At 34.3% G+C, this 15,715-nt stretch overlaps 1 protein-coding gene across 5 annotated transcripts in view; it reads left to right on the plus strand.

Annotated features, from left to right (window-relative positions):
* The window catches only part of Src64B (Tyrosine-protein kinase Src64B), a 48,539-nt gene that overhangs the window by 18,464 nt on the left and 14,360 nt on the right, over positions 1-15,715 (plus strand). For 2 of the 5 annotated variants that reach the window (XM_090107796.1, XM_090107797.1), the window contains exon 2: positions 4,743-4,770. The exons of the other annotated variants lie outside the window; for them this stretch is intronic. The gene's annotated coding sequence lies outside the window, so the exon portion shown is untranslated. The remainder of the gene's footprint in view (positions 1-4,742; positions 4,771-15,715) is intronic. 5 annotated transcript variants of the gene reach the window in all.

The following is a 15,715-nucleotide window of genomic DNA, read 5'->3' on the forward strand; positions in this document are numbered from 1 at the left end:
AACATAAATCTATTGCAGATTTATCCTCTTGCGTAAATTCGATTTGGTTACTTAATATTCCTAAAAGAAAAGAAGAGGGCCGTAAAGAAACGAAAAGTGCTGATTAAAGTACCAATAATACAAGTGTTACGTTAATTTTTAACGATTCGATACTAACAGAAAAAGTTAACGATTTGTTTCGTGAAGTTATAATACCTACACTACCTGAGCAGTAAAAATGGTCGATGAACAATTAACAACTGCCATGTGAGAACAGTTGCTACCAACTTCATACAGCGGCGTGAAATTTTGATTAGAATTCTCGGTTTATTTACCGATCCATAACATAATCAGCGTTCCAACTTATCGGGCACTAAATACTAAAGAAATGATTCACTCGTATAGAAGGTTTCAAAAGTCCATTATGTAATCAACAACGATGTCACGGCAAAGAGATCACTGATTTCACTGACAAAGATACCAGCAGTACGTTGCGACACCCGTATAATGAAGATTATAGATAAGCGTCCTGTGTATCTAGTTGTAGATCAAATTTGAATAGTACAGGCCAATGTCGCTTGTCAAAAACAAGCCAAGTCAAGGTCCCATTGATGATCTGTCGATGGATTTGGTGTAGCTCATTAACTATGGCACAATCTAGCTGAATTTAGGTCGGCGCGGCTGATAGCTAATGCTCGCGTACGTTGAGATGATTGATTCGATTGTCTGCATTGATTTTTTTTTCGTCTGGACGACATATTGTAATATTAAAGCATGTTTTGCATTGCAATTGAATTTGTACTGTTGTTTACGTAATTGTTTTTTTTTTTAGTTTTTAGTGCTACATGTTTTTTCACTGCGATTGTTCTTAGAAATGTTTCGAGATCTTACGTAGCTTATTATAAAAAGTTATAAACGTAAGGATTACCTATTGCTATCTTTGGTAATAAATATATTTATTACTTAGATTATTGCGTATTAAGAAAAGTCGATGAACTCACTTGCTTACATCATGATGGCCACGCCTGTTTTGGAAACAACCACAGTTCGTGCTTTTAACTTTTTCATACAGGTAATTTCAGCTAACTCTAGTTTCCTACCAATTATCAGAACTCAATTTAGGTACTAGTTTGTTTTACTGGCTTTCGGCTCGTATTTTTGCAGCTCATGTTGACTCCATTCCGAGCGCCAGCTTTTTCCCTATAAATTAGTTTAAGGATGTTTTGGATGTAGTTTATCTAATTATTTGTATACAAAGACTGTAATATTTTCATCTCTAATAATAATTCTTAGCTTACGTTATTCAATGTTTTCCATAAAGGCATAAAAACTAAGTTCCAAGTACGCAGAGATGTTTTTGTATTTTTGTTTCGTTTGACGAATTAACCATTGAGCAAGAATTTTGTTTATATATTTTTTACTAACAAGGACTTGGTATAGTACAAGCTGCTTATCTAGAACAATCTATATTATTTTATTCTATCAAAACTAGATATTTAAGATTATGTTCCGAAATATCAAATCTAATATTATGCACCGGTTCCCTACAAAATGTATAGGATGCATTATATGAAATTCGACGAAATTATAAATATATGCTTATTAACCAATAGAAACTACTTTTTAATCCTTACATTTCTAAAGGTTAACGGTACTTATTATTGAACTATTCTAGGTCTAGGTTTTTACATTTTTATATTAACCTTCCAAAGGTTTTTTGCCCTTTGCGTGTTAATGAAAATTTTCGTAGGTACGTAGCCGAATTGATTAACGATATCAACATAATCTTTATGAGCCACCGTAAAGGTTAAAGTGTTTCTTTCTGATAAGAACAACGAAAATACTGGAGAAAGTATAATCATGAAACTTATTCTATGCGTCAACATATCTATCTTTTTTTGTAGTGATTGAACACCTTTTGCATAGAGATACCTTCGAAATTTAAAGATAGATTCGCAAATAGAATTAGAAACTAATCTTCGTGATATGAGATTAAAAATAACTATACATAATATATGTAATTTTACTAACACTAGAATAAGTACATACTACTAACAATATACATATATGGCTATGCTGCCTGATATAAATAAATGAATAAAATAAAATAAAAAAAGACGTGTGGCACTCGGGGAATGCCGCGGTAAAGCTATTGCATAGCATGCCTTCAAGCCACACCTCCGTGTCCGTCGGAGTGGGGAGCGTGAGGTTTTTTGTTACGCAATTTCTGGCTTCGGTCCCCGCGCTCAAGGCCCGCGATAGAAGCTATGCAATAGCTTAAAAGCTATGCAATAGCTTAAAAGCTATGCAATAGCTTAAAAAGTTTAACGGCATTTTCATGAATATATTTAATATCTTAGTAGTGTTGTATGTGTAAATTTTAAGTGAAATAAATAGACATACTTTTTGTTCAATTTAAGTCTTTAAATTCAATAACAGCTGCGCTCATTATCCACTCTATAAAATCATATCCATATCAGTAACCACTAATCATACAAACTATACACCTCCATTATCGTTAGTTACTGTAATTAAGTTGCTGCTGTAAGCGGTTTATTGTTACTTTGGTTTAGACCAATGAAACAGCATTTAATCCTTTTAGAAGCATTGTTGCTTTTTTCAATATAAGCCATTAAGGTGAAAGATGGTAATTGTGAACAAAAATAGCTTCAAAAAGGTTCACCACCCCATTATATCAAGTATTATAAATCGAGAGGCCAACGGCTTATGCGTCACGCCTCATGCTCGGAATCGATGTGTGTCAAACATTGAAAGCGTAAAATAGATTCCTATTGCTTTTGGAAAATCTTCTATCGATTGTAAAGAAAATTGTGGACTATTAATGCGCCCATCACTATCTAGGTTACCTTCTGTGTCCGTGTCATTCATGATTGATAGTCAATCTTATATTATTAGGGATTGAACGATCGATTCTTAATTATTCATAATGTGATAATGTCTCTCACTGTTTACCAAAAGCTTTGAAAACACGTGCGACATAATATTAAAATGATTTTGCATATCAATCAAGCATATAACAAAATTACAAGCCCCATTTAATTTAAAACAAGACGGCCATGTGTACAAATAGCCGGAAATATTCTCTTATCTTCCTCAATTTAGCCGAATAGATTGGCAACAATTTTGTTCTATTATTTTTAACAGCGTTCCTTAACTTGGTGAAGAGGAAATCTTGCAATTAATTAGCAGTGCAGTTTGTAATCATGCCTGATTAAATGTTCAACGTGAAGTGATTGAACGTTCAAAGGGCGAAGGGTTTAGCTCAATTAACGCTCCAGACTCCCATTAGTTAATCCAGTCTATCATCTCTGTAATAAAACTGTAGTTTAGGATTAACAGATGACGGTTATATCGACGAAACGGCCAATGATAGACAATAAAGTTTCTATTTATAATGCTATTGTTTTCTTTAGAGGTGCGTATCGCGTTTATTTACCGGCTTTATTACAGGGATAAAGTTTTGTATTTCATTTAACATTTAAGCTTCATTACCCGTATTCATTATTATTTCCTTATTCAGGCTTAGATAAGTTGAGCCCGCTATAAATATTCCCTAAATTATAACCGGGTATTATAGTAGAATCCCATTTTAAAACTCAATTTTATTAGACTTTTTATAGCTTTTCTATATTTGCTTGTTCTGCATGCAAGCTTAGTAAAAAATGATAAATCACCAGTGCGTGACACTTGTACAAGCGTTGCCCTATTGTTATCAAATAGGATTCAAGTTTAAGATTGTGTTAAATAAGTAGAAATATCAACACCAAATTTTATATTATTGGGGAATAAACATGACTCAGTCTTAATCTAATTACATATATAAACATTTGTATTTTTGGTAGAAGTTTTTGAATAAAAGATTAATAGAAGATAGGTAGGTAAGAATTTACAAACTGTACATAATATTATATTTTTATAACAGTCGTATAAATCTGGTGAAACTTCAAACAGAACCAAATGTATCCAGAATTTATAAAGGGAGAAGAATCTCGTATTAATTACTGTTAACTGTCATGATTGAAACATAAAACATTGCGTTGGGGTTCCTTAAATAGTATTTTATTCTGAGGAAGTTGTGAGGAAATTATCCTATCACGATTTCGTATTTCGAGTTAGAATAATTTAGGATCCCATTTGGATAAAATTATATATTAATGAAGAATCAAATATGAAGATTGGTTTTAATATCTTCAAGGCACAAATCTTTTACTTTTGCAAAGTAAAACAAATAGTCGAAATCAATACACAAATACACGATTTAGGAAACATTTTGTAGGTACAAACAAATAAAGGAAAACAGAAGATAAACACGATAAGAAACAGGGGCAAGGATCCCAAACCAGTGTGAAGGAAAGTTGTTCACACATTTCGAATGTCGTTCTGAAGTTAAATCGAATGTAAATTTCGAGTTGGAAGTGCCGTCCTAAAATCGTTCTAGCGGAAACGTTGTACGCAATAAAACTGATGTCGCCTCAACGGTACCTTGATAAAACACCATAAAACTTGGATTGTGGAGGCTGTTTGCAGAGCACTGACCTCCGCTGTTAAAAGGATGGCTTGTTTGATAACTTCTTTTCTCTTACACATTATGCGGGTATAAGCTTTGGCGTTCATGTCTTTATCGTTGATAGTGATTTAAGAAAAGTATCCACAATCTATAAAACATAAATTCATTAACATTCATAAACATTTATGGTGTGACAATTATGTATGTATTAATAATATTTATGTTCTTCTTTCAGGTACGAGACATGTAATAAGGGAAATTCGGTAAGATTTAAACTTTCAGTATAAAACTGTCACGCTTCAAAATATCTGTGCAATGTTCTATAAGTGGATAGTGATCAGCGACACTAACGAGGCATGCATTATTATACTTAGAAGACCTCGATTTGAATGAACTTAAAGAAAGTTGTTATAGAATATCCATTTACATGGTAACCCCTGCGTGACATGTATATTGAAGTTGGAGCGTCGACCTTCTATGGTTACAGAAGCCTACGTGCTAAACCATACACGCATTAACGGTCGTTTACCTTTAATAATTTCTAGTGTGATAAGCTTAACGCTTTTATTATTATGCCTTTAACATACAATGGTAAATGTAACTATGTATTCACTTTCAAGTAAATCGTAGAAACAATATATTTTAGGGTCTAATGTGAAATCCAAACACGTTCATACGGATCGGTCAAGACCATTAAAACGTATTACTTCCGTTGCGTTCCTGAGGCTCACTAACAATTTATTCCATGAAAACATTATTGTTGTATACACTTTGATTCACCACCATACCAATAATAAATGCGTATCAACTTATAATTAAGTGCATTGTGCACGCAGAAACACATTCAGTCGCAAAAGAAACAATAACAGAACTAGGGGCGTTATGAAAGACTGATTTAGTTGACAAATCCCTAAGAGATTTCTATCGATTCAATTGCAGTCATTATGCGACCACTGGTCTACTATTAGACCGTTAGCACAATAGACGGTTTCGTCCGCGAACCTTGCAATACAGGGGTTCTCACGTCCGTTAAACTTCACCTAGCCATCTAACTAGAGAGGTTACGTCGAGTTACATGAAACAATTCAAATACCGTTCTTGTATTACGTAGACTGGCGCTGAGAAGTGTTATAATGCGATCTTTTGCAATTTCTCACTTTACTGAGGATTAATTTCAGAGATCGCTGATTGTTGTCATTTTATGTGTGTAAATGTGAAACTAGATGTCAGTGAATGTTATTAAGAAATTGGTTTATAGCACATGCAATGACACAATTTATGTTCACAGTCCAATAAACTCAAACAATTTATGCGTTAGATAATAATCACACTTAAAACACAGTTACTGATTTTGTAATACTACAACTAACAAGCATTAAACTATTCTGAGCTATTTCTGGTAATATATTGGCATTGCGATAGTTAAATAAGAATTTCCAATTCAGGATATGTGTGAAATACACCAGTTACATTGGATCAGATCAATTGATCGGCATAAACTTCCCAATACTATTAGGCCGCAAATGCCCATTGGGACTCGTTGACCGAAAATCGAACTGCCATACGCATCGGCCGCTCCCAATCACGTAGTTAACTGGGAAATCTTTTCACGTTTGTCAGATAAAGTTACTGAGCTACATTCTGTCGATCCCAAGTAAGTGTTATAAAGGCAAGATTAATAATTCAGGACATTACCCTATTCATCCCTTAGAGTATACTCAACTTTGATGTTCGAGTACTTTAATGACAGACTTCATTCCTTTTAGTTTAAGTAAGGTCAAGTATGTCCTTACCATTTAAGATATAAACATCTAGGTACGTATAAATAGGTCGTTAATACTTCTCAGTAGCCATAAAAATAGATAACGAGTTATGTGTAATCTTCGTGCTATCATTAAAGACACCTGTCTGTTCGTTGAAAACTTGGTAAATAAACAAGTGGGCCAGATGACGAGGAATGTAGCTGTGCCTTCTTTTGGTTCACCTTGTGAGAACATTCCTATTATAATAAAGGTGGAATCAGTTTTTGTTAATATGTGCATGTTTATGAGGTGTCCATGACTCATGACTGAACAATCTTGTCCCCAAATCGACGCATATTTGGCGTAATATCAACACATGTTAACGTGTTATTATAATACGTTATGATATTAACAATTTAATAACAGCTTTTCAATTGCTACGTAGTTAATTATTACAATTGTTTAAATAATCTAGTGATATCTTCGTGCATCTTATTCACAACATGACACATATCTAGTTCGATGCTTATTTTATTCGAGGGTTACTCATGCATGCCTGGTGTGCGAACTGCGAATGCGGTTTTTGTATGAATGCGTCGAGCTAAAAATACGTCAGCGATAGTCTCAAGTTCATGGACCTGCAAATGTATCGACTGCGCCGTTTTGTCTAGCGTGCTACTTGCCACTCCACTTACGGCTAAACTGAAGGGACTTATCCCAGCTTTTGTTGCCACAACAATGCGATCCTGGATTTATAACATTTCAATGTTCTGCGTCAAATACACTTTTGTTCTCTATCTGTTTTGTATACTGTCTAAGTATCGTTAATTTAACTCATAGTACCTATTTTCAATTTTGTATTTGTTACGTAATATGTAGAATAATAAAAAATAAACTGAAATTATTGTGAATAAATATCACGTTTATTTTGGATACATTTATGCATTGCACGCACAGTTTTCCTTAAAATAAAGAACAATTATTTTTTCATAACTTACGAACACTAAGAATGATAATAACATGAAAAACAAAAAATAAACTTCTTTAAATTAAACTGGTTTATTGCGCCTTTTGCGCATTTTGCCTCCGGAGTCCGGACGACCTTCCATAAGTGTATCCATTTTTTGTATGCAAAATGGCATTACGATGAATACTCAATATAATGGTCCGGGAGCCAGCAGCAGATTTTATGACCAAGTTCCTCTCAAGCGGTAATTAGTAAAATGCATCAAAGTATAGTATTATGAAGCCTCGTGAACGTCAGCTGGAGCTCGGTTGGGGGGAAGAGCGGTTGTAGCCTCTCGTATCAGCTGACGGTTTTTCCACCAAGATACAGCCAGCTGACATATATATTTATCCACAGTTACATATAAGCTATCATCAGGTAAATTTTTGTTTGAGAGGAAATAACGGAAAATAAACTTTTTTTTAAATTTAACTTTCATGTTCGAGACACCAGCTGACGTATAATACACCATGTTGTAACCAGCTGACTATTTTTTTTCGTTTATTGGGTTAGCTACAATTTGACAAATTTTTAGCTGAGAGGAAATGAATGAATGAATGTATTTTTTTTCCTACGTGCGTGGGAGGCTACAACCGCTCACCCCCCCCAACCGAGCGCCAGCTGACGTTCACGAGGCTTTATAATACTATACTCTCATGCGTCTGACGAATTATCTCTTGAGAGGAAATAGTTAACCAAATTTGCACCTGGCTCCCTAACCATAAAATACGACTTGGAAGTATGATTACCTATTATGTGTTCTTATACAGGGAACATAATTATCTTTTATAAATATCCACAAATACACTAGAGAAGCTTCTACTAAGCCCTACAATTCATTCGTATTACCTGAAGCTTAGAAACGTTCGCCAATAGTTAGTATACATTTAAAATAATATGCAATCGGTGTGTTGCAATTATTTTTAATCGTTATGCGCATTTATATTTGGTGCAGCGAAGCGTAAACCTTATAATCATGTTGGTCCTCAGAGTTCGTAGACTCCCTTTCCAGGGTTAAATTGAGCATGGCATACGTGCACGTTTGCCCATGTCCAGCTTCAGTCTGTCTCGATTCCTAGGGTCATATCACGACTTCAACTACGTCGTATGAATTTTGAATACGTAATACTTGGGCAAATGTAATACTGAATATTTGCGTCAATTTAATGATGCCGAACTTAAATGCGAAGAATTATTTGCTGTTCTGTTGTTATTAAATGTAATTAATCACGGTTGTCTAAATGTTTATTAATTGAGGTGTTCTATATTGTTAAACAAACTGTAATATTGTAACGCAATATTGCACGGAAGCAATATAACTGTTTTGTTTACTATCTTGATGCGGCCCTTACATAAAAATAATGTGAGTATATGAGTTGTTGGTGATAACCCTGATATATCTAGACCTATAGAACCACATGTCAGTCACAACGAGGCGTGTGGTCAGCGCAGCTGCGCTTTATGTTGCAATATACGTAGATAAAACATACACTTATGTTTAGGATTGCAGTCCTCATGTTTAATAATCCGACTATTAAAACGTGATGTGGTCACGTTTCGCGTAATATCTCTAATATCCCACCGATTTGGTGGAAATAATTATCGACATGCGTAATAAGAACACGGGTAATGGTTATGAGCCTTGTGTGAACGCATAACGTGACGAGCCGTGTTACGCAAAATTCGCAACTTTCCTCGCGGTAGAAAGCCTCAGCGATAAGCCATATTGTTGAAAGTGATAGCATGTAACGTACAATGAAAATCTCTATTGTCATCAATCACGATCCATTTACTTTATGATCTTTTAATATGGAATAAGCACGTTATGCAATCTACTTACACATGATTTATGTGTCTAATAAGCTTCGCTTGCGTTAAATGTGATGTTATCAAGGAAAAGTGTGTATTATAAGTTATTCTTTTGAAGCTTTGAGTTTAGACAAACTATTGATTAATTATTGTAGAGGAATAGGTCTAGAAAATATACCTTGGCTATTTAAGAAACAAGAGTGTCGCAAGCCTAGGACTAGGTTACTTTCATTCGTAATTTATAAGATATTAAATTAAATGAGTTACAAACGTTTCTAAGAAAATTTCGTTTATCTGAAGCAATCTTCTATTAAATTATAAATTATCGTCGCGTAGGAGGGCTTGTTTCTTCATAAACGTCTTATAGAGTCAAGAATCTTAAACGAAATTAAAGGTCAAGTCGTATGCTTAAACCACTGAGGTATTTTTTGAATTGTGTATTTTAAAAATAAATATATTTGGGTAGATTCCATAGCCTCTGAGGTAATTTGTGCCCAGGTCACTTCCTACTGTACCGGCTCCTCCAGGTTTATACTAGGTAGTAGGAACTAGTAGAATTGTGATAGTGGCAAAATTGGAAAAGGACTATCAAAATTACATTTCTTTAATTTCCTATTTTTTGTTGGTTTCTAAAAGTTTGCCGTAAGCTTTCAGGCTAACGCTTAAAAACGTCGTCGTTGCTAAGTAATGCTATCATTACATCTTTGAAGCACACGTTTGTGTATGTATCAAAAACAAAATTCCCATCAAGTTCAAATGTATATTAATGTGTGTTATAAAAGCCATGTTAATATTCATATACGGTAATATTTCTCGATAATAATTATCAGCTAATAGCCTGCTCGTGTTCGTCCATGGCCCATCAAGCATAGCATTGTATGTAATGATTTGTGGCACTAAGAGGTCAGTCACGGATTCTGTAAAGAATTCTTTGTTTTTAACAACAGTAATTTATTATTTTTACACGCTTCATTTTTACTTGCTTCCTACCCATTCGCTTCTGACGACTTCATGTTCACTTTAATGGCGTCTAATGAATCTTCATTACTTATTTCCTGAATAGTAATATTATTAGAAAAAATAAAGGTCACACTTGTTGATTTCAATCATGTTTGCTGACGTAAGTTGTATTCAGCCTATAATTTAATACGAGACTTTTGTGCCTTACGTACAAAAAAGGTGCGCCTAACTGGGGCATAAAATGTTTTCAACGGCTCTCTAGAGTGCAACAATAGGGTGTTTTATGTAGAACTATACGAATTATGAACGACCGCTGCTTTTCGAGTGTGCTCCAAATACCGACTGTAAAGTTATTTACATGCAGTTCACTGGAGGAGCGAGAGGGATACAGAAATAATACACGCAATGGGGAGGTTGGGGTGAAACGCGATACATTGATTCTACGCGGCTCTCAATTTTAAATATGATTATTTACTCAAATTAATTACGCGAACATGCATAGTTAAACAATACATGAGTCATTTATGTTAAGAACATTAAGAAATACTAGGGTTAACCAATATCATCATGAAATAAACCACAGTTTTAGTTATTTCTGTAAAGTTTCAAAATTGGGACACGAACACAAAGTTTTTGAAATTTTTTACGAAAACACCAAATAAGACAATAAAATTTACAAAGCTTCGTGTCAGTTATCCGTTTCACAGATTAAATGCCTTTTCTACGGTTTGAAGTACAATCCAAGCTGCAATGCGGGTTGATCAAGAATGACGTGACCGAGTTACCTTTATTTCAGGAATTGCGCTTTATTATATTCAACATAAGGATTCCACAAGCGTTGTTAATCGGGATATTGATAATTTTAATATAGACCACCCTCTTCGAAGGTGAGGCTCGACAACAGGTGCAGAACAGACGATAATTTTAAATTAATTCTGTACACGGCATTTGCGTATCAGCTGGTCTATTCTTAATTTAGCCTTTATTGGTAGTAGTAAACGAAAAAGTGATAATTGTATTAGTTACGTAACTACTGCTTCACTTGGGTGCAGAGTAAAAATACTCGCAAAAGTTCTGTCTCCCGGTATAGCAGTTAGTCTTGTCGGAACGAGGTAATAAATTGCAGACGACCGTAAGGTCTTGCCTTAACAGGAACACTCAGCCTTTCGAATCTAGAGTAGCTTAAGCTTGGGAAATTAAATCGCAGCGAATTCCTTTATGTTATCCATTTTTACTTTACTTTTACAAAATAGAACTTTAATCCATTTACAACTGCTCTTGCACGGGTCTTTAAATGTATGATGTTAATGTTTTTTATGTACACTACTTTCACCACTTGAGGTGGATTGCTTAAAAGTTAAAACATAGTACTTTCTACTCGATAATAATTTACTCATACGAAATATGGCGTTTCTTATCTAAGTCGTAACGAATTCTCGTCTCGGCGACACTCATAAATCCACACAGCAGGATTCCTGATGAAATTAGTTAGTATGAGACTTGTTACGAGTTTTTCGAAGTCTTGGCTATTACTTTAAGCACTCTTACAACATAGGCCACTGCTTCGAAATTTTTACTTCTGATATCTCTATCATTTCATTTCACTGTATTCGTTTATATTGTGTTGAGAAAGCTTTTTAAAATAACATTGTTACATTAGTTCAGAGAGAATATGTACTTCTAAAACTATTTTGCCAATAATATTACATGGATAAGAGGAAAATCTAAATCTATGTATATTTTTCCCGCATTAATCCAAATAACCCTCGCATAGGTACTTTGTACGGGATATAAGGGATATATTAAACGGGATGTTGTTTTGCACAAAAACAAAAGCTTGGGTCGTGACGTTCTCTTATAGGCTCATTCAGTTCGTTACGAACCTTCGAATTGCCGAGGGGTCGACGAATAAAATGGTGAATATTCTAACCGAAATTCATTGAGTCACGGCAAAACGGTCCATTAGTGTTGAATCTTGGAGAATATGTACAGGCCAGAAATAGATGCCGAATTTGCTGAATTATCGAATGAAACAATTGCCCTCGTTAGAGCTAAAATAATTTATATGAAGTTTAAGTATTTCGACGATTTGTTTCCAAATAACCCAAGCAGATAGAAATGAAAATATAAACTTTAAATGACTTTGTAAACATAATTTATGTGCTAATCCTCTAAGAATAAACAATTTTATATTCACTGGACCTATATTTAGATTTTAATTAGTGATGCTTACATGAAAAATAATAGCACATCTGGGCAGAGCGCTAGCTTTATTCCAATTGCAGTTTCTCTTCGTAATTTTCAACAATGTTTCTGCATTCAGCCACGCTTTTGTCTCTTGAATACAAAATAATAAATTGCTTGGAATGTAGCGCATCTCTTAATTGACTTTATAAACCAATTGATTAACTGGTTTATTAAATAATTCATGTGTTGCCGCTCTAATGAATGTAATGTTTAATGAGAAAATTAAATTACTTAGTTGTAGTCATGTGGGTATGACCTGCCTCTTTGCTTTAGTAATCTGTATTTACCGTATTGCAACGATGTGGTTCTAATGGCTTTGACTGTAATAAACTGGTGGCGAAAAAAAAACTTAATTAGTTTTTACAAAATTTCCCTTATTTAATACTAAGTGGTCTGAATTTTTACCTCTAGCTAATAAATAATGTGTGAGCTTCGGAGTGTGCATGTATTTAACTGCTATCAGGATGCTGTTTTGAAGCCAGCCATCAACGAACTCTTATCATGCGTGAACACTCCAAGCGGCGGAGTTCTGTCTAGGCCTTGATAAGGGCCCTTGTGGTCTGGCCACGAATGCCTAGACTTGACTCAATATGTCTACTGGTTATCCAGTACCTACGAATAGGATTTAAATAGTTATAGTATAGAACCAGTTTTCTACACATCGAATGTTTCGCAATGATCTATTTCCGGCGATCAAGTGATTTCGATTACATTTCAGAGTGAACAAAACTACCACTGATAATGTAATTATCGATTATAGCTTCTGCAAACGTAATTGTGCACTTCATATAAGGAATTTCAACTGCATAGATTACATGAACATCCAATTACAATAGAAGGAATCACTTTACAAGTATAATAAGAGTTGCAAATATAAAGCAGTCTGTGCCAATATACAACGTATGTCGCAATGTACGATGACATAATATTGAGCCCAAGACAAACTTTACAACAATTTAGAACAGATGTGAACGATGAACCAATAACCGCATACATTCACGGAGTATCTGCGTTGTTTTAGAGTAAACATTAGTTCAATTGCACCGTGAGCGAGTCGGGTGAACGGTTTCATGGCCTTAGGGTAAAGCCGAACAGGGAAGCCCTGCGGTATTGATCGCGAGCGCCCCACGACGTGACCAGCGGCGACAGGAGGGCGCACTCGCTTTCTGACACCATTCAACATGTGTATGGAAGCCTGATTTTGACAACCGAGCGGAGCACGCTCCAAAGGAGTTAGCAAATTAGCAGTTGCTCATGCTTGATCAATGTGAAATTATTGCGGCAGACTGGAAAATCAATCACAATTTCGATTTATAGTGATTTCCATACTATTTTGAATACAACGAGAAGAAAATTGCCATGAAACGGTTATTGCAATATTTCTAGTTTCTAAATATTCTATTTAAAGCAAAAAAGTTGTTTATGATGTATCCAATTATAGTCGTTATGAGAGCAACAGTGAGACAACCAAAAACTGTTTTCTTACAATCGTATTACCGTAGCGTGATGTAAATAATTTTGATATCCTCCCTGCTAAGCGAATTGTTAAGAGAGCAGCGAATACGATTTGCATGCCAAATTGTTCTTCGTAATGCAATGACGTAAGTTGGTGTTCCAAGACAAAGGCGGTTTTGTTACTTGCCCCTAACCGACTTGTATTGTGGTGACATACTAACAGATGTTTTTATGGCCTGCATTGACGAAGAATTGTATAAAAACTGTGATATTGTTTCGTTGAGTTTACTTAGAACAAAAAATATATCCTTATTCGTAAAGACATAATTCAAATATATTCAAATTTCAAATCTATTAGTTTGTGTTGTCGAAATATTCTTTCGATTTATTGTTCTCTAAAACAAATTTATTACGAAAGTTTTCAAGCAATTTGTAGGTATGAAAGCTCATTCTAATTTCATCCATGCTGCGGGAGTCCCCTCGTTCCCACAGTTTGAGTCATGACAACATTAACCTATTTACTAGCAATAATAATAATATACATTTCATACTTATAGGTATCTTCTTGCTATACATACATATATCTAATACCAAACGTGCAGCATATCTTAAACAGTAACTGTATGAATTTCTAGCAGTATCATTACAAAGAGTCAGTGAGATAATAAATTAAAGGCGAAAGTTAGAAAGCAAAAGTAGTTTATCGTCAGTAAAAACTCTTCACTTGTCTCAAGACATATTCTATCTCTTGACTGACTTTTAAGGCCTGTTAATTGGTTTGGATATAAAATTTCTCAACTGACTATTATTTCTACTGCTATGCCTTTTACTGTTGATTCTATTTCTTCGTCTGAAAACTTTTCTGTTGTAATAGCTATAGAAGCTAACAAATACAAAACGTTATTGAATTCGATTTGATAATAAAAAAGGTGAATTAGACATTAGCGTTAAAAGTTATATAGAACTTTTCTGTACCTTGCGTATGTTTTGATAAGCCGTAATACTTTGTTGATGTTGTAAACATGCGCGCTCTAAAACATAAACATCCCGCACACAAGGAAATGGGTTAACTAAATATATTTTAATCAGCCAGTAAAGGAAATGAATTCACCAAATAAAATCTTATTTGAATACATATAGCGTTAATACTTACGACATGTTTAATGCACTTGTTTTTATCCTTATTTCGTATAACATTTAATTGGTGTAATAATATTTGTCTAACGTTGAGTCTAGTTAGATTGAAAAGGTTACCGTTTCTTTATTTGATTCTAGTTTTTAAATTTAGTCACGATGTTGATATTCGAAATGTGATATATGTATTTCGATGTTGATCGCCAAATTATTATTTTCATTATGTCCCATGCTTATGTTTTATGAAACTTTCTGTGAATAAATAAGTGATCTGGTATATTACCTCATCTTGTATTCTTTCATTGTATCTTGAAGACGTGATAGGTAATACCAAGATTTAGTAATTTAACTTACACGTGTTCTATTTCCAGTGGAAATCTTTTTTCTACTCGATATGAAAATTACGTATTGTCCGAGTACAAATTTGAATGATCTATTATTATTGGCATCACATCAATACATTGCATATTTCGTAGTTAAATGGTCGTGAAGGCCAAATATAGTGCCGTGGTTAATAGTTTTATGACTTCTTCCTTTATCTCGTGTAAAACCTTACAAATGTTGTAGGTACGTGGCAATAACAAGATTAGCTTCTTAAACACGTGACGGACAGCAACCAGAAACCAGCTGCTTGTGAAGCTAACTGTTTATTAAGAAAATACTACGTGTACGTTCAGTTTTCTCTACTAATTGTTTCGCAATCATACTGGCACTTCACTCCCAATTCTGTAATGAATGGATGTGTTATGACAATGTTTATATACATTTGATAATAAGTACCTAAGCAAGTGTGTAGGTTCAGAATATTCACCTACTTACCCTACTTTGTATTATTACAAAAATGCCTTTGCTTGT

The sequence above is a fragment of the Colias eurytheme genome, chromosome 12 (assembly GCF_061535395.1).
Source record: "Colias eurytheme isolate Ceu_HAF_F1 chromosome 12, ilColEury1 Martin Lab GWU primary, whole genome shotgun sequence".
NCBI lineage: Eukaryota > Metazoa > Arthropoda > Insecta > Lepidoptera > Pieridae > Colias > Colias eurytheme.